The 24145-nt window shown below is 34.9% G+C and overlaps 1 protein-coding gene across 5 annotated transcripts in view; it reads right to left on the bottom strand.

The window, feature by feature from the left end:
- elovl1b (ELOVL fatty acid elongase 1b) overlaps positions 1-24145 on the bottom strand; it is a 62514-nt gene that overhangs the window by 24294 nt on the left and 14075 nt on the right. The window contains exons 3-4 of one of the 5 annotated variants that reach the window (XM_056467773.1): positions 9653-9686; positions 9388-9473 (exon numbers count right to left, since the gene is read on the bottom strand). The exons of 1 other annotated variant lie outside the window; for it this stretch is intronic. The gene's annotated coding sequence lies outside the window, so the exon portion shown is untranslated. Of the gene's footprint in view, positions 1-9031; positions 9109-9387; positions 9631-9652; positions 9687-24145 lie in introns of those variants that run through there. 3 more of the 5 variants (XM_056467772.1, XM_056467771.1, XM_056467775.1) reach the window with 3 other exon arrangements.

Below are 24145 nucleotides of genomic sequence, written 5' to 3'. Positions count from 1 at the left end.
CGCTTTTTCGTGGGTTTCCTCCGGGTGCTCCAGTTTCCACCACAAGTCCAAAGACATGGAGTATAGGTGAATTGGGTAAGCTAAAATTGTCCATAGTGTATGTGTGTGAATGAGAGTGTATGGGTGTTTCTCCAGTGATGGGTTGCAGCTGGAAGGGAATCTACTGTGTAAAACATATGCTGGATAATTTGGCGGTTCATTCCGCTGTGGCGACCCCAGATTAATAAAGGGACTGAGCTAAATGAATAATACATTTTATTAAATTTAATAATAATAATAACAACAACAACAACAACTACAACAACAACAACAACAATAAAAAATAATAATTAATGTATAAATAAAAGAATAAAGTTATAATAGTCAAGAACCAGTTGGAGCTTTGTTATCTCAGAGTGTTCAAGCCTTCAAACCAGTTGTGAAGGATGTTGAACATTCAGTTCATCCACTGAACTTTTGAGATCTTGTTCTTAAGAAGATCAGTTAAAGATCAAAGGAATAGAATACAAGGCAAACTGGTTTTGGACACAAAAAGTGACATCATATATTTCCTTGTGCATAAAGTTCAATATAAAAAATTTAAAAATCCAGGCCTCTCCACTCACACACTCTAAAACAATGGAGTGTAACAACAGAGAAACATTTTTTATTATCATTCAATTTCACTTTTTAACCCAACAGTTGGGTTTGTCCATTTTCAACCAAAAACATTCAATGTAATTTTTAAAAATAATAACCAAATAACTTTTTGGGTTTGTCCAAAAGTGTCTAAAAATTCACTTTTTTCACAACCCATCATCTTTAAAAACATACAAATGATTGGTTTAAAAAAAAGTGCAGTTTAAATTTAATAATTTATTTATTTATTTTTAACCAATTGTTGGGTTTGTCCAAACTGTTGTATTACAATAACCCAGCATTTTTAAAAGCATACAATTGATTTGGTAATTTCAAACTTCGATCTTTACCTCTAAACAAAGAAAGAATAGAGTCTCACTAAGCTCTAAATCAGAAAATAAGATATGTTTGCATTAGTTTTGTTTTTACAAAAGTAATGTTATCCGTTTTGGCGGTCTGTGTCAAGATTAAAATATATTACTTCTATGAATTTTAACATGTTTTGAAACATTATGCATGATGTAAATACTGTACATAAGTCAGCAAAATGTTATGACACAAAATCTCTTACATCTAGTATTAAGCTTCAGAGGTACATCGTCAACTAACCAACTAGACAGAATGTGCAAATGCCACTCAAACACTAGTTTCCACACCCAAAGATAAAAGTTTTTACTGTAAATAAAAGGCTTGTTGGATTGTAAAAATTAATGATTGATAGTTTAATAGAACCATTTAATGATTCAGTGTAATGACTAATATAGAACATGCCAGTAAAAATGTCACAAATGTACAAATTGGCAACCGTTGGATGAATGTGCCCATGCGAGCAAACGTTTTTTTTTTTTTTTTTTACCGTAAACATTTACTCATGAATCTCCATGATGTGTTAAAAGCGAATGCTTTGGGCAGTGCGTTTTTTTCTTTCTTCATTTTTTGAAAAGATTGTCATGCACATCTTGTCAGGGAAGCACGGTTGTGTAATCAGTAGTAAATCTCAGAGGGTGCTCTTACGCAGAAACTCAAAACAAACACCCATGAAGAAAAAAAATCTCAGAAAATCCAGTTGCATTAAATACTGCTTTCATTGATTCAACATGACTAATAAACACATGACTACATGACTATTATAACACAGAATTTATTTTAAACACTAAATTAAAGTTATGGTGATTTTGAAGTAAAATGCTATTATATTTTGTATTTTCATATTTTTATTTACTACACATTTCACAGAGGAGCTGTCAATAGCTACGTTTCCCTCCACACATTTTTATGTGCATTTTGGATATGCGCATAAAAAAACGTTTGATGGAAACACCATGATGCACATACATTTTTTTTATGCGCATTTTCAAAAAGAGTAAAAGATAAAATAGTAAGATAAAATGTTTATTCGCTAAGAAAAGATGCACATAAACTACAATGGAAACACCTTAACCGAACAAATTTCAGTATGTGCATTAAAAAAAAGGTCATGTGATTTTCGTATAAGAGATCATGTGATGATAAAAATGTGTGTGAATGGACAAATCAGCAGGCTGACCATATTGTAAATCATCTGAAATGTTTTGGCTGTTCTAAAACGCCAGTATTAGCCTTATTATATTATTAATTGCCTCCAGAATTGTTAAGAACATCTGTGCTCCGCATCTGCCGCCTTCAAACGACAACACGTGTTCATTGCGTGTCAGCATACTGCCTTCCGATGCGCAAGTCATTCATTAAATAAAGAAAGGCTACTAAAAACTCATCTTTTTAGGACTATTTTTAATTTGTGACTTTTTTATTATTGTTATTGTTTCTTTATTGCTTTATTGTGCTTTAATGTTTATTACTGTTTTTTAAGCACTTTGAGTTTCAGAAAAGTGCATTATAAATAAAATGTATTACTATTATTATTAAAAGCTTCACGCAGCTTCTCCTAACAGCAAATTGCATTTTTACTTTTGACATTTGGCGCCAGGAATCAGGATGGGACTATTTTGTTCTCTTAGACTACTTGGATGGAAATGGTGCTTTATTCTCATATCTTATATGCGATAATCCAGTTATGCGCATAAATAATTTGCATCTTTGAATGGAAAATAAAGATAATCATTCTGTGATAATAGCCAAGTCATAACCCAATTAAATCAATTTCGAATGCCATTTTTCATAAATTGTCAGTAAACTAAGACTCTGTGTATTAAATGCTGCTTTGCCTGAAAACACTAGCTAGATGTTTACTAGAACCGGCTTTACTGACAAAATGCACATGAAAAGGGAGAAAAAAAAGAAAAAAAAAAAATTAGAAAAACACTTTTATTAACCGCCCAGCACATTTCATGTCTTTACACATACTTTACTCAAATGGATAACATTTCTTTTTCCTATATTTACATATTACATGTTCATGAGCTGATTGCACCAATTGATGATATGCTACCTTGTTTCAGATGATCTGATGAACTGTCCCCAATCAACAACACAACAACTCCGGAAAGTAAACTAATGCCTGTTCCATCTCTTCAAACATAATACCATAATAAGTTAATAATCATGCACAATAAATGACATCTAAGCTTAATCAACCTTCAATTAGATGTGTAGATTTAAAGATCCCATGAAATTAAAATACATTTTTTAGATGCTAGTATCAGTATTGTTAGTTTTTAAGATATCTATAAGCTAGTGCACACGGTGACAAATTTGTGCGTTTAGAAGATATAAAACATGTAACACGTAAAGCTTGTAGTTTGCCACTTCTGGATCAACGGTTTTATTCATGCCAATTCATACTGCAGTTTCTCATCAAATCATATAGCCATTCAAATCCTTTTTAGCCTTTGATATGCCCCTACGGTTCTCATTTGCTTTTTATTTGATGCGCTTGAGCTCAACCAGTCTTACTGGCAGAGTGGTGATAAAACAAAACGCTATTGGTTGGTTAAAAAAATAAATAAATAAATAAAAAAGAGGAGGAGCTACTCTATGTCCCACCCTCTTATTGTGTTTTGGTTGAAATTACATCAAACATCCAAAAAATATGCATATTTTAAAAAGCACTCCATAGGACCTTCAAGCCATTATAGGTCACTCATTGAAAATTCCCTGTAGTGATACTGAGGTTTTTGCAAGATTTCTGAACTTCTATCATGTCAAAAAAAAAAAAAACGTCAACGAATTTACCATGAGGTTCTTCACCTGATACAGGGTTATAATGGATTTTAATAAATAAAAGACATCACTAGTCTACCACAAAGATTTTTTAGTGTTTTTTTATTTTTTATCACTGATGTCAGACTTTAACAGAGTAAACAAAATTTGTCGAAGAAGAAAATTGCAGATAGAACGAAGATTTCCAAGGCCACAGAGTCTATATCATACCAACTCCAAACTCCCGAAACTCTAAACAAACTTAGTTTTGGCCTGATTTTTTTTTTTTTTCAAAATCACGTCACACCAATTCGTTCAAGTATATTGGGCCTTATCACAACAACTACATAGGCAGCCATTATGACAGTATTTACATTGTGTAATTTAATAACTGTTAAAATAAAACCCATATATGGTACCTTGGTGAATTTTTCTAAATGTGTTTATATTTCATTTCAACATTGTTATCTTTTGGTGGGGTGGTCTCGTAACTCGTACACATCTATAGGCCATATTACAAAAACAAATTGTATTTTTAAGATATCATAAAATATAATGACAGACATTCAACGCTTAATTTTAACATCTCAGTAGAAGCTTCAAATGTAAATATGACGCAGCGTTTCCATCCACGATTCAAAGAAAATAAAATCGTCACTTCCTGATTATGGCGCCAAATATCAAAAGTAAATGTGAAATTTGCTGCAGTAGGAGTAGGAGAATTCTTTTCTTAATTTAATAAATGACATGCGTCTTAGCAGATGATTGCGACACGCAATGAATGCCTGGTGGTGTTTGAAGCCATGAGACGCAGACGCTCTTGACAGTTCTGGAGGTAATTAATAAAATAATAACACTAATAATGAAATGGTTAAGGCATTTTACAATGACCAGAACAACATTTCAGATGTTTTACAATGTGCTTAGCCTGCTTAGTCCATTCACACACATTTTTATCACCACATGATCTCCCTTTAAAAAAAATTTAAAAAATAATCACAGGACCTTTTTCAATGCGCATACTGGAATTTGCCTGGTAAAAGAGTTTCCATCATAGGTTATGCGCATCTTTTCTTATCGAATAAAATGTTTATCCTACTCAAGTTATACACATACATTTTTTATGCGCATTTTTAAAATATATGCGCATCTTGGCGTTTCCATCAACGATTTTTTATGCGCATATCCATATCCAACATAGCTATTGAGAGAAAGTGTTAATTATGTTGAATGCATCGTAGAAAAAGAACAGTGACAGTGATTTAACTTGAGACAAATACTACAAAAGTAGCAAACACATTGCTTTAAACTTTCAATCATGTGTATATATGGCATGTAGAGCTCTGCGGTCAGGAAGTTCTCAGATAACTTTATTCTAAATCATTATTATTTGATGTGTTTTTAAAAGGTAAATGTAGGTGTAGGTTATACAGTGCATTGGTAATTGTAGCTCCGCTTTAAAAAAGAAATAAAAATGAAACCAGTTCTGAAAGAGATCAAGCCTCAGCCAGGTAATGAGTTACGCAAAAGTAACTCAAAAGTAATGTAACACATTATCATAAAAAGTAACTAAGTAATACAACTAGTTAACTTTTTGGGAAGTAACTCTATATTGTATTGAATTATTTTCAAAAGTAACTTTCCCCAACACTGATGATTACTATGGCTATCTATTCTAGAGGTTATAGAATTCCACCAGTTCCACTGTTAAGTGTAAAAAAGATCAATTCGACTAAACGACTAAAAATGACTAGTAACGACTAAAAACTCAACTATTTAGTCTCCACTTTCCTTCCTAATCTGCAACTGCCTCTCTGGCTATACCACTAACTGTACTCTCTCAAAAAAAATAAAAAATTACATTACTAATGCTTTGCTTCTTAGACTTTACACACCTGAAACTTGCCTACTGCACTTATTCACTGTTGCTCTTATAGTTGTGTAAATTGCTTCCTTGTCCTCATTTGTAAGTCGCTTTGAATAAAAGCGTCTGCTAAATGACTAAATGTAAATTCCTCTGCATATGAAGCAAAACTCTCAATGCATGTCTGATCATGGTTATAAGTGTGGGTAAATCTAATTGTGCAAGATATGAGAGGCATCTGCAAGAAATCTCAGTATTTTCAATGGCTGTGTGGATGTATTGTGGGGTTTTGGCATGGCTGCTGGAACACATGCCTCAGGAACTAAATTCCTCAACAGTGGAAACTTATGGAAGCCACAACTAGACACACAAAAGCTCCTTGACTGGACCAGGTCTAATTGGTGTTTATGTCAAAGTGGGCTGTGTTTGGATTTGCCTCTAGATTGACGGTCTTGATGAATCTTTACACAAACATTTTCATGGGAGTGAAGTGCAGCTTAGATTGACGACACTATGAGTGGTCCCAATGTAGAAAACATCTAATTTACACAAGAAACAAAAGTTGGGCAGTGGTAATGTTTTTATAAAAACACACAACACATAATTCTGTGAATGGTCTGATTTCATCTTTACATAAAATATCAAGTTCTGTCATTAATCTCAAGATTTTTCTTCCCCCAGCAGTAATACTCTGTAGACATAGAGCCTTTCTTTGAAAAAAAAAAAAAAAAAAAAAAAAAAGACATGTAATATTTGACAAAAACAAAACCGTTTTCCTAAAACATTCTCATGATGACTCAAAATATATGAATGGGTTATACTCGCATGCAACTCGTAGGTTAAAAAATAATGTAATATACACTGTAAAACATTGCTGCTGCCTTAAATTTGTTTAATTGAATCAATAAAACTTAGTCATCTCTAAATGGACTAAACACATTGGGCTCTATTTTAACGATCTAGATTTAGATCTAATGTCCAAATACACTTTTGCTTTTTAAAGAACGGAAAAATATGCTTTGCGCCCAGGTGCATGGTCTAACAGGGTTGAGCTTATTCTCTTAATGAGTTATGGGTGTGATTTGAGCATAATGTGCATAAAGTCTCATCTCACATTCCCTTTAAAAGTCAGCTGCATCGCGCCATGGCACATTTGCTATTTACATGGCAGAATTTCTAAGTGAAAAAACTGAACGCTTCACTAGCAAGAAAACAGTTAAACAGATAATCTGCAGCACGAGGATAAAGAACGAGCCTCCTCCATTTGGTCTCTGTACTTTCTTTTTCTCTTTATTTTACTCTTTACTTTCATGGAAAAGGAAATAGTGTTGTATGCACTCCACTGAAGACATCCATTAGCCTACATATTTAATTTCATTTGTTAAGCACAAAGCTAGTTATATCCAAACACACGTCCTATTCTTAGGCCCCATATAGTGATGCATACAGTATGTCTCCAAAACCTGACAGGTAAACTAATCTAAACTTGTTTTTATTAAAACAAATATGCACTTAATAAATAATAATAATTATAACATCGACGACGACGACAACGACAACAACAACAACAACAACAACATTATACAAATGCAAGTTGTCACGAATAAACTGAAAAAAGCCACCAGACATAAAGGCATGGAAGCACTGGTTTTTATATTTATGTAGAAAATAATAATTTTTGTAACATTTTAATCCTTTAATTTTTTTCATATGTGATATTTGTGTATTTCTGTGCATCCTGTGTGTATTAAGCAACATGTAAGCGTTTTGGACCTGCATAGGCACATTACTAACGTGCTCTGCGCTGGACTTCAGATCAGCTTTTACTTGGCCAATGGCACAGTCTATTCCAGTTCTTCAAAATAGCAACATGCCAACAATGCGCCTAAACACACCTCCTTTATATAGACCAGCAGACCCATGAGCCCACAAAGGGGCACAAATTGATTTGCCATTTAAACAACATGGTGCAAAACGTGAAAATGAGAGCTGCACTGGTCTGAAAATAGCAACAAATCGCGCCAAACACGTATTGTGCCTTATTGTGCCATGTGTATGATAGCACCCATTAAGTTAAACTTAGAATAACTTCAGAAATGCAGTTGAAACCTGATTAACTTATTAAAATAAGTTAAAGTAACAGAAACCATTTGTTGTCTTGTCTTTTTACCATATCGTATTTTACAGTGTAGGAGTAAGTAATAATAAAGAAATTATTAGTATAAAGACAAATGGATGGTTTATATTTATAATACAAAAATTTACCATTGCCCAATTTTGAATAACACTGAAACATTGTTTATTTCTCATTACTATTGTTACAATTAAACTCCTCTTACCAAGCATAAATTGCGCTCTCTTATGCATAATTTGCTTAGTCATTATCTTATAGTTTAGTTTTTGAAAGAATAACCTATAAACTTTCATAAAGTGTTTGACCAGGACATCATTCACTTTAAAAAAAATGACAGTCTAGGGCTGTACAATATAACATTTCAGCATCAATATCACAGTGTGTGCATCCACAATAGTGACATAGCAAGATATGCAAAGTTGAGTCTGGATTACAGTTGCTCAGGAGCTAAAGAATTGTATGTAATTACTGTATTTATATGATGCAACAACAACAACAACAAAAATTCTAACAAGATTATTTTACTCCACTGGTGGATAGTTTTGCTTGTTTGAAGGAAAAACTCCTAATTTTGCCTTTATTTCTTTAGAAGTCGATACCTAAAAATATTTAGATATTTTGGACTAGAAATGAGACAAAAGTTAAAGCATTTTGATTATTTAATTTCTGCACATGAATACTGTTAGACTTCTCAGAAAACTGTCAAATACTGTATTTATATTGCAATATTTATCAGATTTTTCCAATATCAGTCACCAATCAATATCAGATTTATCCAATAACCCAGTCTCATCCTGTCTGTCATTCGATACACTGAGGCTAAATAAAAAGAAATCTGATTAAAAAGCAGTGTAAAATAAACCTGAAGGTCACAACGCAGCTCTGGCCTCAAAAGATTAAACAGGAAAAAGAAACCAACACAACACGATGACCTTTTATGGTAATGACACCCTCATCAAAAAAAGCCCTTCAAACAGACAAATAAATCATGCCACCGTATGTTAGCATTTACTTTCCAAGTGGTTTCTAATTTACTCCATCACACTTATTCCACTCCCTCCATCTCGCGACATAAGGAAAGCATAAAGCACATCCGGCCCTTTAAAAGTGTGTTCAGCGAGAATTAGCGGGCAGGCGTAAAATGACACGGTTGCTAACAGAGACAGGGGAACCACCCTGCTCTCAGCTCACCCGTCATGTGACCAGAACTCATCAGGTCAAAATCCACAAGCAGAAAAAAAAAGACCTCAGAATGTTTGATCATAACAAGCTCTTACCTTTCAGAAATACAAACAACACTAAACAGTCTCTAAGCAACAAATATAACTCCCAAACAAGTCTAAATAACTCCCATTCAGAGGATTTGGGGAAAGTTTTGAGAGCTCAAAGTGAAGCTGCCGAATGTTAAGGGTGGGGTTACAAACAAGCTGCGGCAACAGGCAGGCATCCTGTGAGTGAATCATGTGGTAAGAAAAAAAAAAAAGGGGAACATAAGCAGTTTAGAGAAGAGAATCACGCCATTAATGCTGCTCACACAGACCATCTCATTGGATCTCAACTCAGCTATAAGTAAACCAGTCTGCTTAGAAACAATAAAAGTTGACACGAAGTCTAATTAAAATGAATGGCTCACCTTATAAACTCCTGCCTCCTCTTGAGTCCTGATCTGCGCCGGTGGGCCAACTCTTATCTTCTCCTTCAGCGTTTGCCCTCTCACTGCTGATAGAGAAAGAAACCAGGACAGCGGTAGTGGTGGAGAGTGGGAGAGGCAGAGAGAGAGAGAGAGAGCAGGAAAAGAGAAGGAGAAGTGGAAGGAAAAAGAGACAGTGTAAGTGTGTTGGAGAAATGACGGTGTGACTGGTACGGCTGGCCTCCTGGTCCCTCCCACCCTGACTCACTCTGTGGATGAATAACTGGCTCTGAGACAGCAAACTGGAGGAGAGACACCGAGTATGGGAGAGAGGGAGGGAGGGAGGGAGGGAGGGGGAGGGAGGGAGGGAGGGAGGGAGGGAGGGAGGGAGGGAGGGAGGGAGGGAGGGAGGGAGGGAGGGAGGGAGGGAGGGAGAGAGAGAGAGAGAGAGAGAGAGAGAGAGAGAGAGAGAGAGAGAGAGAGAGAGAGAGAGAGAGAGAGAGAGAGAGAGAGAGAGAGAGAGAGAGAGAGAGAGAGAGAGAGAGAGAGAGAGAGAGAGAGAGAGAGAGAGAGAGAGAGAGAGAGAGAGAGAGAGAGAGAGAGGAGAGAGAGAGAGAGAGAGGAGAGAGAGAGAGAGAGAGAGAGAGAGAGAGAGGAGAGAGAGAGAGAGAGAGAGAGAGAGAGAGAGAGAGAGAGAGAGAGAGAGAGAGAGAGAGGAGAGAGAGAGAGGAGAGAGAGAGAGAGAGAGAGAGAGAGAGAGAGAGAGAGAGAGAGAGAGAGATTCTGTTTATGTTTGACTTCATGGCCAGCAAGGTAGTACTTTTAACCTGCAGTTTAACAGTGACAATTATTGGCCAGTGAGATGCAAGTGTCCTCTTATGAAAGTTTTTTTTCTACATAATTAGCTTAAAGGGCACCTATTTATACCCCTTTTTAAAGATTTAAAAAAAAAGTCTTTTACGTCTCCAGAATGTGTCTGTAAAGTTTCGGCTCAAAACACCCATCAGACTATTTATTAGACCTTTCGGAATATTGGGATTTTCTGCTTTGAACACAATTGTTTTTGTTGCCTGTGCCTTTAATGCTAGCTCTCCCCGCCCACCATTCCCATGTGCCTGTCAGAGTGTGCCTAAAGCCTGGTTTATACTCGACATGTCTGCTGCACCTGTGACATCATCGCTGTGTTTGCGAAGGTTCACTTTAGGTGCACGTGACATGATTTTGGCCTTTTTTTTTTTTTTTTTTTGAGCGAACAGTTCGCGCAGCACAGCATTTAATTTGAGTTGAATATTAAACACTTTGAAGAGATTTTGTCTGAAACAGTACGACTGTACGACATCTTTATGATCAGTCCATGCAGATCATATAGGGAGAACTAGATGACCAATAATTCTTGGCTAGAAATTGCAACAGCTTGAAAAAACTTGAGGGATAAGTTTGTTTAAGCCAAGAGAGGCCTTAGTGAAAACCCAGGTACACGATTACAGAAATATGTTTTCCACCATTCATAGGCTTTACACTGATGTACACATTACAATTTTGAATTTAAAACAATTTAATAGTTACAAAAATGAACACATTTTTTTTCATATCTGGAAAAGAATATTTGAACCTATTGGTTTTCAATATACCAATCCCCTTTTTTCTAGGCTTTATGGGAGAGAATGGTCAGGAATGTTGGACCATGGTTTGCCTTTTTAGCATAAGAAGAGGACAGGAAGTAGCCAGACAGTAATGCCAATCGTGGAGCGGGCTAAATCTAAAAAAAAAAAATCTGTATTTTTTTTATTAAGTGTACTTTTTATCCTCTTAAGGCTTTATTTCTCTTTGCCATTTGGGCTTAATGAAACCTAATTAGAATAAAAATCTAAGTATCATCTTTTGATATAATGGACTTTTAGAGAAAAATGATGTCCATATATGTGGACTCATGGTCTGAATTTACATAAAACACTTCTTCCAGAATTTTTTTATTTTTTTGCATTTTTAACAAAGAATTTTTTTTTACTTGCTTTGACTATCAAAGAGTAAAAAAAAACAAAAAAAAAAATCCCATTTTGGACAGTTAAAAATAGTGTTTGTGATATTTCATATGCTGCAAAACAGTTGCAGGATGACAATGCATGTCTGTAACAAAATATAAAACTTTCAAAGTATTTTAAGAGCTAAAATGTGCTTTCCACGTATGTGGACACTCAAGCCCTGGGAGGTTAATTTTATTCTTGCCATAATAAAAAATATATTTGTAGAGCAACCCATGTTCTGTTGTCATTACATTAATGAACTATAATAGGTAGAACTGTCTGAGATAAAAACAAAAGCAAGTGATGCATCAAAGTTTAATTTAAAAAAAATCTTAAATGTTTATAAAAATCTTTATAATCATTAATATTATTTATAAAAATAATTAGTTTAAAAATCTTCAAATGACATTGTTGATATGACGTAGTTCCGGAAACTTCTTACTTCTTTGGTTATCAGTCTGATTTTGCGGTGGGTTTCTTTTGACTGCCCTCTTTCATTTTAAAAGTATATCACAACAGCGAACACGTCACATTTCGTGAGGTGGGCGCACAGTCAGCGGAGGTCTGCGACGTGACGCCAGGCAAAAGTATAAATCAGGCTTCAATTTCAGGCTGCATCAGATAAACAACACAATGACAGACATGAAGGAAGCAGATCTCATGTAACTTGTGTGAGAAATACAACAGTAAAAACTTTCCTAATGATTATTTGATGTATTTGTTGTATAGTTAATTCAAGCCTTTCTGCAACGATGAGTCACACACAATGTTGTTACACACAAAGCGTGCACGTTTAACTTGTCACATTTGTTGTGCAAAAACAGTGCAAAGATGCATGTTAATATCCACTGCTGTATGTATATCCATTATGTTAATGTGCAAAAGTAAACCTGATTTAACGTTCACAAACTGGGATTGAAGCGTCTTCTTTTATAATTGTACTGACATTAAATTTCTCTACATTGATTTATGAACTTTTAATACTTTCTTTACTTACTTTTACCCCCGGACACCCTGTAATATAAAAACAGGATTTCTGAAAACTAGTAAAATCAGTTTTAGTCATTTCCATAAATCATGTTTTTTTTGCTATTGTACTCTTCAATACACAATATAAAACAAGTTCTTTCTAAAAATGGAGTTATCTGTTTTTGCAAATTAAGCCTTCATATATATCCTGCTGCCTTGTAACGGGAGTCTGGGGTTTGTGAGCAGTCTGTATAGACCGGAGTGTTATTAAATATGTGTCTCATACTGAATTGTGCCACTTTGACATCTTTAGTCAGACATCTTTCCTCTTCATAAACTATACAAAGCACCTGCAGATCAGCTACTGGCATCAAAAACAGCCAATGAAGTATTGTAGGAATCTGTGTGTGTGTGTTGCATAATTTCAATCCATAGTCTAATCATTGACCACCTTCTTAATTTTTTGCTCTAATCTCAAGCCTAGACAAATAACTGAGAAAGCATCAATCCAAGGCTGCATTATGATGTCAGCATGTAGACTTCTTAAAAAGCATTTTATAGTATTTTAAAAATACTAAAATACAAGACACTAAAGTATTTTGATACTAAATATTAACCCATTTTCATAAACCCCATCAAATACAAACAACAAAATACTATTTTGTATTTGAAATACGTACAGTTGAAGTTAGATTTATTAGCCCCCCTTTGACTTTTTTTTTTTTTTTTATATATTTCCCAAATTATGTTTAACAGAGCAAGGAAATATGTCTGCTAATATTTTTTCTTCTAGAGAAAGTCTTATTTGTTTTATTTGGGCTAGAACAAAAGCAGTTTTACATTTTTTATGAACCATTTTAAGGTCAAAATTATTAGCCCCTTCAGGCAAATTTTTTTTTTCCGACTGTCTACAGAACAAACCATCATACAATAACTTGCCTAATTACCCTAACCTGCCTAGTTAACCTAATTGACCTAGTTAAGTCTTTAAATGTCACTTTAAGCTGTATAGAAGTGTCTTAGTAAATAATATTTGACTAGATATTTTTTGTCATCATGGCAAAGATAAAGGAAACTGATTGTAGAAATTAGTTATTAAAACTATTATGTTTAGAAATGTTTTGAAAAAATCTGCTCTCCGTTATACCGAAATTGGGGGGAAAAATAAACAGGAGGGCTAATAATTCAACTTCAACTGTATATCATAAATACTGCCCACCCCTGTCACCCACTTTGTAGAAAAGCAAACATTCAAAACAAACAAAAAAAAATATCTTAATATTGCTAACAAAGTTCTCGATTATACATTATAATGTTTTTTATTATTATTATTATATATTTTTATTTTGCTTTTTCAAAAGTAAACAATACAGAAAATAACATAAATGAACAATACAAAAACTAAGCAACAAATAAACTAAAAGTAAAACATTCACACACCGTATATAAAAATAAAATAAAACAGGAGGAGATACAGTATAAACCAATGGGGAAAAACTATTTCATCAAATCAAATCATGTGGGACGGTTTTTATATAAATTCAAAACTAAATTAAAATCTTTTTAAATAGTTCACCAATTCCTCTCAAAGAACATGTGATCTTCTCCAATAATATACAGTTGTAAACTTCTGAGATCCTTAGTCCAATTGGTACATCAATGTCTGTGTTCCATTTTAAAGCAATACATTTTTAGCTATCGTCAATAACATTTTAGTAAGCTTATTAGCACAATTGTGCTGGAGGTAGTATAATGTGTTTAATCTAGTAGCAAAAATTCAACCGCAAGAGGCCTTGTTCAGTTCCCCCCCAGCCTGCGCCTATAATATTATTCACAAGCTGAGGCGAGAAATCAGTGCAACTCTGTAAAGATGAAGGGGGCTATTGTTGAACACCACCCGCTCCAACCAGAAAGACAACAGAGAAACACACCCTGCAACACAAAGCCAGCATCTATAACATCACTAACCCTCCGAGATACAAAAACTCCTCCAGACCAACGAGATCACGGCCCTCAGAAACGCGCGCACACACACGGGCCATTATTAAAAACACCCTGTGTCCTTTTTGCATAACGTAAATCTAAAAGCTAAGCTGTCATGTTCATGCAAATGATATAAACTACGCTCAGCCAAATGGAAATCTGCATAAACTGACACTGATGGTTTAAGGAGATTGATAGAAAATGCCACATACCCTTTTTAAGTTCATGCAAATATTTATAAACGGGTGGCATATTCTATTTGAATACAGAAAAAGCAGAGAGGATGCCTTTATTAATAAATAATTTAAACAGTTCTCAAGATAAATCTACAGTAGAAGCAGACTTCATCAAATTATATTAGCATGATGGCTTTAAAGGATTTATTATTTGGTAGCATGCCATAATTTAACTTAAACTTTTATTCACTACAAGTTGCATATTCAGTTGAAGTCAGAATTATTAGCCCCTTTTCCTTTTTTAAAAATTTTCCAAATGATGTTTAACAGAGCAAGGAACTTTTCACAGTATGTCTGAAAGTATTCTTTCTTCTAGAGAAAGTCTTATTCGTTTTGTTTTTTTTGGCTAGAATAAAAGCAGTTTTGAGTTTTTTAAAAGCCATTTTAAGGTTATTAACCCCTTTAAGCACATTTTTTTTTTGATAGTCTACAGAACAAACCGTCATTATACAATAACTTGCCTAATTACCCTAACCTGCCTAGTTAACCTAATTAATCTAGTAAGCCTTTAAATGACACTTTAAGCTGTATAGAAATGTCTTGAAAATATCTAGCAAAATATTATTTACTGTCATTAAGGCAAAGAGAAAATAAATCAGTTATTAGAAATTAGTTGTTAAAACTATTATGTTTAGAAACGTGTAGAAAAAAAATCTCTCCATTTAACAGAAAAAAATAAACAGGGGGGCTAAAAATTCAGGGGGGCTAATAATTCTGACTTCAACTGTACATTAAATAAACATTTTCTAAATTAAATGCATGCATACTGTACATGCATATATTTAAACACAAATATACAAAGTGCATGGTAAATTTAACATATTAGGTTTAACGCAAACTTTTGTGTATGCAAGTAATCATTTAACCAGAGTACCCGGAGGAAACCCAGGCGACCTTCTTGCTGTGAGGTGATTGTGCTACCCACTGTGCCACTGTGATGACTAATGGCCAATTTAGTTTATTCAATTCACTTATACCACATGTCTTTGGACCGTGAGAGAAACCCACACGAACACAGGGAGAAAATCCACACGGAAATGCCAACTGGCACAGCCTCGACTCGAACCAGCAACCTTCTTGCTTTGAGGCAACAGTGCTAACCACTGAGCCACCATGCCACATTAATGTTGGTTTTATATCTCTAAAAAAAAAAAAAAAAAAAAAAAAAAACATTCAGCAAACGTAAATACACAAAATATAGTAAAAAAGTCAAGTAATTTATACGTATTTCTTGCATATTTTAGAAAAAAGGTTTTCAAAAATTATTTTTGTATTAAAGTCAATGGCAGTAAGGCCATTTGAAAAATTGTGAAAAACAAACATATCCAAAACATTTATGCATGTATATAAAGTTTTTTATATACATTAAGTAATACATCTAAATTGAACATCAACCAAATAAAATACCTGGTAAGAATTAGATGACAGCAGCCATTTTCCTAGATAAACATTCACTATGAACAAAAAAAGTATGATAAAGAAGTCATAAATGTTTTCATTTTACTTAAATTTAAAGCAAACCATGCTTTGACTGAATTTAAAATTACCCAATATTTACAGTCAATTTAACGTTTAGCAAGTTAAAATGAATTCTACATTAAGTTAAATTTTACATTCTTAAGTTCTTGATTTTTAAACTTAATTTAAAAGACAGAAGATAATTTACATTAATCCAAACAATCACTCGTCTTAGCTTTCCACCATTTCAAACCCCCCAATGGCACATTGATGGTAATGAAGGTCACTTAAAGACATGGTTTACCCAAAACTGAACAAAATTGTCATCGTTTCTCACCTACAAGCTTCTTTGCTGAACACAAAAAATTAGGGGTGTCAAATTTAATCGTTTCTTCGATGCACCGCGATGCAGACGCGAACAATTTGGTATCGGTTCAGTAGTAATCAGACCTGCTGGCGTGTCCGTGAGGTAACATTTTATCTCCTCTCTCAGCTGTTACAACAACATTACTTGTGGATCCAGACACAAGTGTGTCTGCAGAGAGAGTTTTCTCCACCGCGTCGCCATCCATAATGGATAAGCTGATCGCCGTGGCTGTTTTACGTGTCCATGTAACTGTTTGCTGAACAGTGCCAGAGCCGCACTTACTGTTAGAGGCAATCGCAGCCTATTCTGTTGAGAGCGTGATCAACCACAGGCATTTATGAAATTGCTCAATAACGCTCAAAAAGCAAGCGGGATATTATTTACAATGGTTTATTTGCTATAAATGCTCATGTTGTTCTGTGCATGTACTTTAGTTTTGTTTGATACATTCAAAAAGAGTGTTTTCTTTGAGCAGGTCAAATTAAAAGGTATACAGTACATGTAACTGACTGCTTGTATTGAAGAACAAAAAAAGTATAACAAATAATATATTAATATAAATATATTTAGAAATTATAAATTTTAATACAGGAATTATTGTGTTGCTAAGTAAAATATCAAATTGTGTATGGAAAGCATCGTCAATGCATTGTGATATCGAATTGATGGCATGATAATCATAATCGAACCATAAGACCAGTATAGGTTCACACCCCTGCAAAGAATACATTTTTGAATAGCTTTTGGAAAAAGCTGGAAAATGATAACGGTTTACATCCATAACAAGAAAAACAAGTACTCTGGAAGTCAATGGTTTAACTTTTTTCCAAAATGTCTTTTTGTGTTCAAAAAGGTCATTTTGTGTGAACTATCCCTTTAAATAAAGCAATGTTCCACTCCCTTTACTGGCTCCCTACTCCCTAATAATACTATAGCAACCGATGCAGCCACACAGCAGAAGGTAAACACACTAATCTGATTTGATGACTAGCAATGTGAACACGAGGCTTAAAAGCACTGCTGCAACTACCTCAGGATTTCCACACGTTATTTGACCAAAGACGCAGTGTTGAAACAAACTTGTGATTCACTGCTGAGAGACCACGCCAAATATGAAAATCTGTCAGGCGACTGCGGATCAAAGAGTTCAATTTATGAAGACTTACGCAGGTTTGGTCTTGTTCCACTGGTCTAAGGCTAGAGAGTAATCATTAACAGATTAAACAAACCACACAGAATGGCCTGCTGAAAAAAAATTAGATATAATTTTAATCTACAAATGTTGTCATTCCTGGTAAACACAACTGCTTATAAAAATGTGAAGACCATCGTTGGGTGAAAAGTGCTCTTGGACTTTGAGACAAGCTCATTAGTACAATACAAATACCTCAATACTCATTGTAAACAGGAGATTGCTGTATCCGATTTTCAAGCCCGTCGGACCGGTCTATCTGCTTCCTTAAGCATAAGCTCTGTGCGCGCATGTGTGTGTAAGTGGACATAACAGAGAAAAACTGTGGTCATGTTCTGAATAAAATGCTAGCTTGGTAATTATAGAATATTATGAAAATTAAAGTATATAATACTTAGTATGCAAACTATTCAATAAATTTTTTTACAGGAAGTCAAAAAGAAGGGCAGCATGGTGGCGCAGTGGGTAGCACAATCAACTCACAGCCCCGGCTGGGTCAGTTGGCGTTTCTGCGTGGAGTTTGCATGTTCTCCCCGTGTTTGCATGGGTTTCCTCTGGGTGCTCCAGTTTCCCCCACAAGTCCAAAGACATGCGGTACTGATGAATTGGGTAGGCTAAATTGTCTATAGTGTATATGTGTGAGTGAGAGTGTATGGGTGTTTCCCAGTGATGGGTTGCAGCTGGAAGGGCATCCGCTGCATAAAAACATGCTGGATAAGTTGGCGGTTCATTCCGCTGTGGCGACCCCAGATAAATAAAGGCATTAAGCCGAAAAGAAAATGAATGAATGAAGTTAAAAAAAAAAAAAAAAAAGAAAGTGGACATTTTTTTTTGTAAAATTGTTAATTATTAAATAAAAGTACTACAGGATTACTTCATATTTAATATTTATATTTATATAATTTCACTTTATGTTGTCTCTAAAGTGTGTAAAATTTAAATTTACAATGTTTATTTTGCTTTGGCTCATTGTTATTGTTTAGTTATTTTAAAGAGCCCCTATTATGGAAATTTTTTGAAAATGACCTTCCATGCAGTGTGTAACACAGCTCTAAGTAAATGAAAACATCCAGCTGAGGTTTGAATCTAAAAGTGCACCATGTTTAAAACTATTGATTCTTTAGCGAAATAGTTGACTCAGAGTCGAATAAACAAATCGAGTTGGGTTCGGATCTTTTGTTTGATCGCATGGGTGTCGATATGGTACATCACCAAATATGTACTTCCAGTTCCGGTAAAATGTGGATGAGCTTTCACTTCAGACTGTAGCAGAGGCGCGGGGGATCACAGGACTGATCATAATACGAAGATGACGATCACTGACAGATGGAGATTCGGCTGCAGGGAATAAAGGGTTAAAGTTCATTTTCATTTCCACAGTATAGCCAACCTATGTGTTTGTTCCTGTCATTTTGCTGATTTTTGATACAATAACCTACACTGCAATGCCAGATTCGTCGGCAGTTTGCTATTAAAGGAGCAGCAGAGACTATGGGACTTTTTCAGACTCTAACAGGGACTGTCAGTAACTTTTACAGTTCAAATGGACCAGTTTCTTCTTCCTCTGGATCATAATATGTAAGTGTCATTAAAATTGTTGCCTCGTTTTGTGTAGTTTGCAAAATATGTGTTTAACTGTGTGTTACAAGTAGGGCCAGATGGAATCTGCAGACGTTTGCCATTTCTGCGGAGAATTTTGGTAAAATTGCGGAATTATTTTGGGAGTATCATAACTAAAACCTTAATATGTGAAATTTTTCTTTTTAACTTTTATTAAATGTTAAAAATGCAAATCCAATTAGATTCACTGTATTTGGAAAACAAAGCAAGTCTCTCATATAATATATCTACTAAAAGACAGAAAATATTACTTTACAAACTGCATTGTACTTAAATGTCAATTTTAAAGGTCAATTTTCAAAAAAGTTCAACTTTGGCCACTGTGTGGATTAATACTGAATGTGTGTCGTTGTTAAAACTTTGGGTTAGGGTTAAGAGTAGCGTAATATGCTGGTGTTGAACTGCATTGTTTTTTGCATTCCTGCATTGGGCTCTCACATACTTTGTGCTACTTCATACTGTAGCCGTGGTGGGCATTTCTCTCTGTCTTGTGCTGAACGCAGTTGACCAAATTGCAACAGACTGGGTCATCAGACCAATCAGCGCAGATTAGCTTCGCGCTAAGGAGGGGTTTGATAGCAAATGAATCGCTAAACGATTCATATGGGAGTCGCTGGGATAATTAGGTGACAATGAAAGCATTTTTTGACCTTGCACGCATATCAGTATGTTGTTGGAGACCCCTAAAACCAAAACATGACCTTTTATAATGCAAAATAGTGGATCTTTAAGTTTGTTTAGGGAATCTTCAATCGAAAAAATGACTATTTGCTTCCGTGTTTTAATGAGGGTGCTATTCTGTTGATGTCCGTTTAACAGTTTCAGCCACAATATTCTTAACCACGACCCTCTTACCATTAGTTTGCTATGAGGGAATGATAAAATGAAGACATGACCATTGAGCATTTCTGGGGTAAGATGAAGGAAGAGGCTTTAAAGATGAATCCAGAGAATCTTGATAAACTCTGGGAGTCCTGCAAGAACGCTTTCTTTGCCATTCCAGATGTCCAAGCTCATGGGAGTCAGACACAATATTTATTCTTTTTCCACAGAACCATGACTTTATATTCTATACTGGACATTATTTCTGTTAAGTGACAAAACTTTTGTCTAAGCAAAATCAGACCTTACTGTCCTATTTAAATAATTAAAAATCAAGGCAAGATCTTTTATTTTGGTAAAATAACAGTAATTTACTTGCCTTTTCCTTTTATATAAGCCAATTCTGATATCAAATGTTCAACGAGAAGTCAAATTATTTGTTGTTCCTAAAACTTGGATAGGTGACAAGATTTTTGTCAGGTAGTGTATACTGCTCAGTGAGCGTCGTCTTTCGGATGAGCTGTTAAATCAAGGTCCTAACTCCCAGGATGTCTTTCAAAAAAAATAAAAAATAGATTAATTATGGATTTAACGCCTGCATCCTGGCCAAATTTGCACACTGGCCTTGGTCCAAACCATCCCCATTTCATAATTGGCTTCATCACTCTGTCTCCTCTCCAGAGAGAGAACTGGTACAATATGGCTGCCGTTGCATCATCCAGGTAGATGCTGCACACTGGTGGTGGATGAGGAGATCCCCCCAAAAATGTGTAAAGCACTTTGAGTGTCCAGAAAAGCGCTATATGAATGTAAGGGATTATTATTATTTTTATTATTATTATCACTATTATTATTAAAGAAAACCTGGCCCACAATTCAATATTCTTTTTCAGTAGGAAGTACATCAACATACTGAAATAAAAGTCTCAGCAACTTCCAGCTCACATGGACTTTAACCAGCAAATACATACATGTATATAAATATTAGTTTAGTAAATATTATATTATTGGTGCTAGTCAATGACACTTAAAAATAAATGATTTTACATGAGTTACTTGATTTTAAAATATGACTGGCAAAAAAATAAGATGATTGAAATTATTTAATTTCACAGACTATATTAGTACACACCATAAAATACACTGAAGTAGTGAGTATACTTTTGTAACAGTGTTTTAGAAAAAAAACAAACACATTATTAAATCCTGGCACCTCCTGCTGGCCGAACAAGCCGTACTGGAAATCTTCAATGGCAGTAAAATGTAAAAAATGTGACCCAAGCATCTTGTCAGTACCAGAAACAGTCAAAAGCTGATGAGAGAAAAGACAAATACAGCGGATGGAATTTAAACACCCCCGCACTTCGACTGATGTTTCATTGAGAGTCAACAATATGCAAAGTTATTGGAGGCAGTCCAGAGAAGCATGTGAATACAAGCGGCTCTGACATAGAACTAGGCCACAAGAAGAATGATCAGGTTTAAGTCCTTAATTTGATCTCTTTTTTAGGGTACGTCCTGATTTCTTTTCACCCTATTTTTATATCTACTGTAACTGGCACATAAACAAAGACATATTCACAGTAGCCAGCAGAGCACACTGCAGGTTACCTTGCACTTAGGATTGGTTTACGTGACATCATATTAATTTGTCATCTCAAAAACAATGCACCTGCAATGTATTTCACTAGATGCTGATCTATCCTTTTTGCTCCAAGATACAGAATTATTGGAATGGAATTTTTGAAGTGCTTTCTGAGATGTTTAAGCTGCCATTACTGCCAGACTCAATGCTTTTAAAGGGCACCTATGGTGAAAAATCTACTTTTCAAGCTGTTTGGACAGACATATGTGCAGGTATAGTGTATAGACTGTGGCTTGGAGAAACGACTTTTGTTACATTTAGAGTGAATAAGGCACTGTTTGATAAGAAAACTTAAGCAATTTGACAAAATATGGCACCCTTTTATCTGTTACATTGTGGACTAATGCATCATTTGCATAATGTAATGTTTTAATATTCCTATTCATCATACACTGTTGTTTAAACAGGTCTTTGTAAACAAGTTTTTATGAATGACTTGTTATGTGGGTTGGTTTTTCCGCTTTCCCTTGTGAAGCTAATACGGAAGTAACTAAAACAGGAATTCTTCGAAATTCCCCTAGGCCAGGCTCCAAAATGGAGCACATTTCTATTGACCCCAATGTTAAAATGGCCAATTTTACAGCAGAAGAAAAGGTGTTTGCAGTCAACTTTTTTAGAACTCATCTGTTTCATTTATATTAAGTTATATTAAGTCTGCATAATTAAGGTCATGGACAGCTAGGTCTCGCTGGTCGCTGTCATGTCAATTCAGCTGATTAGCCGATGAACTCGGCATATACATCGTATTTTTGTTCTGTTTAATGTTCCTTTACACAGTCAATTGCCTTTTGGAATTTTATCATACAATTATCAGATGATATGGCATACTGTGTGCACTTAATTGTGCTTACAAACCATTCAAGTGGCCTCCATTTCCCAGGTGAGTGAAATTATTACATACTCATATCCCATATCTATAAATGTATTTGTTTTATTTTAAATCATTTATCATTTTCTTTAGCACTTGAATGCACTCCAGAGTCTGACAGATTGACTAGCTGTAGGCTATAGAACAGTCATCTGAAATGTTTTCGTACAGTGTTATGGCTGGATTTCATAAATAGCCTTGCATTTACTAACACAGACTATATTTGAAGTATATGAAAGTAGTTAGCGTCTTCTTCCTGTAGAAAAACGTCATAAAGAACAATGCTTAGTGGCTCAGTGTATTACAACAATGTTTTTAGAAGACTAAACACTTTATTGATATAGTATACAACCAAGAACATGTGGTCAGAACACGAACAATGTAACGAAGTATTAAGCATTTTTCCCAAAGAAAAGTCTGTCTAAGCAAAATGCTAGCAGGTGTCTGTTGCTCCGCTCAAACTCCGCCTCTTTACCCTTTTTTGGTTACCCCTGGTTGGGGCGATGGCGCGTGAAAATATTATTGATGATTGGCCACACCCACTTGCAGCTTCAATTGTGCTCTTTAGAAACATAAGTGACGTCACTGATACTGCGTCCATATTTTTTACATTCTATGGTTTTTATTTATTATGATTTTTTTTTTTTTCTCTTTCTTTGCTTATGTAATATGTGGACAACATAAGTAAAACAGAGAATCCTTTTTCCTGAATCTTTGTCTTCAATAAAAACTTATTTAAAAAAAAACAAAACAACAACAACAACAACAATGTGATGGCCAGTGGTGAAAGGAGTACTGAAAATCACTCAAGTAAAAGTACCAATACTTGCCTAAAAATGTAGAGCGAGTAAAAGTATCTGTTGTAAATATTACTTAAAATATGAGTAAAAAGTAGACCTTTCAAAAGTACTCAAGACTAGTGAGTATTACACTGTTAATAGCTAAAGCGTTTACATGTAAATTGTGCATGTGTGTGTAAACGTAACATTCTGTAGTGCACCTAGTTATTGCAGCAGGCACACAACATCTAGCCAGAATCTAAGGACACTGTTATTGTGATGTCTACTCATGACGTTGATATTTGGTTTATTTTAAATTGTTAGAAGTGACCAAAATCCAACGTCGAGCCAACATCTTAAACCAATGTCATATTTATGTCAAATTCTGAAAGTTATTCATCATGGAATGGCAACCAAAATAGACATCATAGTGGTAACGTCCATACAACGTCAAGCTGTAACATCATTGGACACTGATATTTGGTCGATTTTAGGTTGGACATGGACACTGACATTGGGTTTTGACGTTAACCCAATTTTCATTTCCTAACTAAATTCAACGTCCCCATCATGTTAGGGTACAATGTCAATCTGACATCATGTTGACGTCTTGTGCCTGCTAGTTGTTTAAGGCCATTTCGGTCATCATACAGTAAGCATCTGTCATCTTCTCATCAGTGATCAACAGTCTAAACAGTCTCTGGGTCAATGCGTGTAAAGGTTGTTTTGAGGTTGTTCATAATGATGTGATTTAACTTCTATGTGCGATTTGATTGGACATGAATCACAGGACAGATT

Source organism: Danio aesculapii, chromosome 11 (assembly GCF_903798145.1).
Source record: "Danio aesculapii chromosome 11, fDanAes4.1, whole genome shotgun sequence".
NCBI lineage: Eukaryota > Metazoa > Chordata > Actinopteri > Cypriniformes > Danionidae > Danio > Danio aesculapii.
Note: the sequence above shows the minus strand (reverse complement) of the source record. Positions and strands in the feature narration are given on the sequence as shown.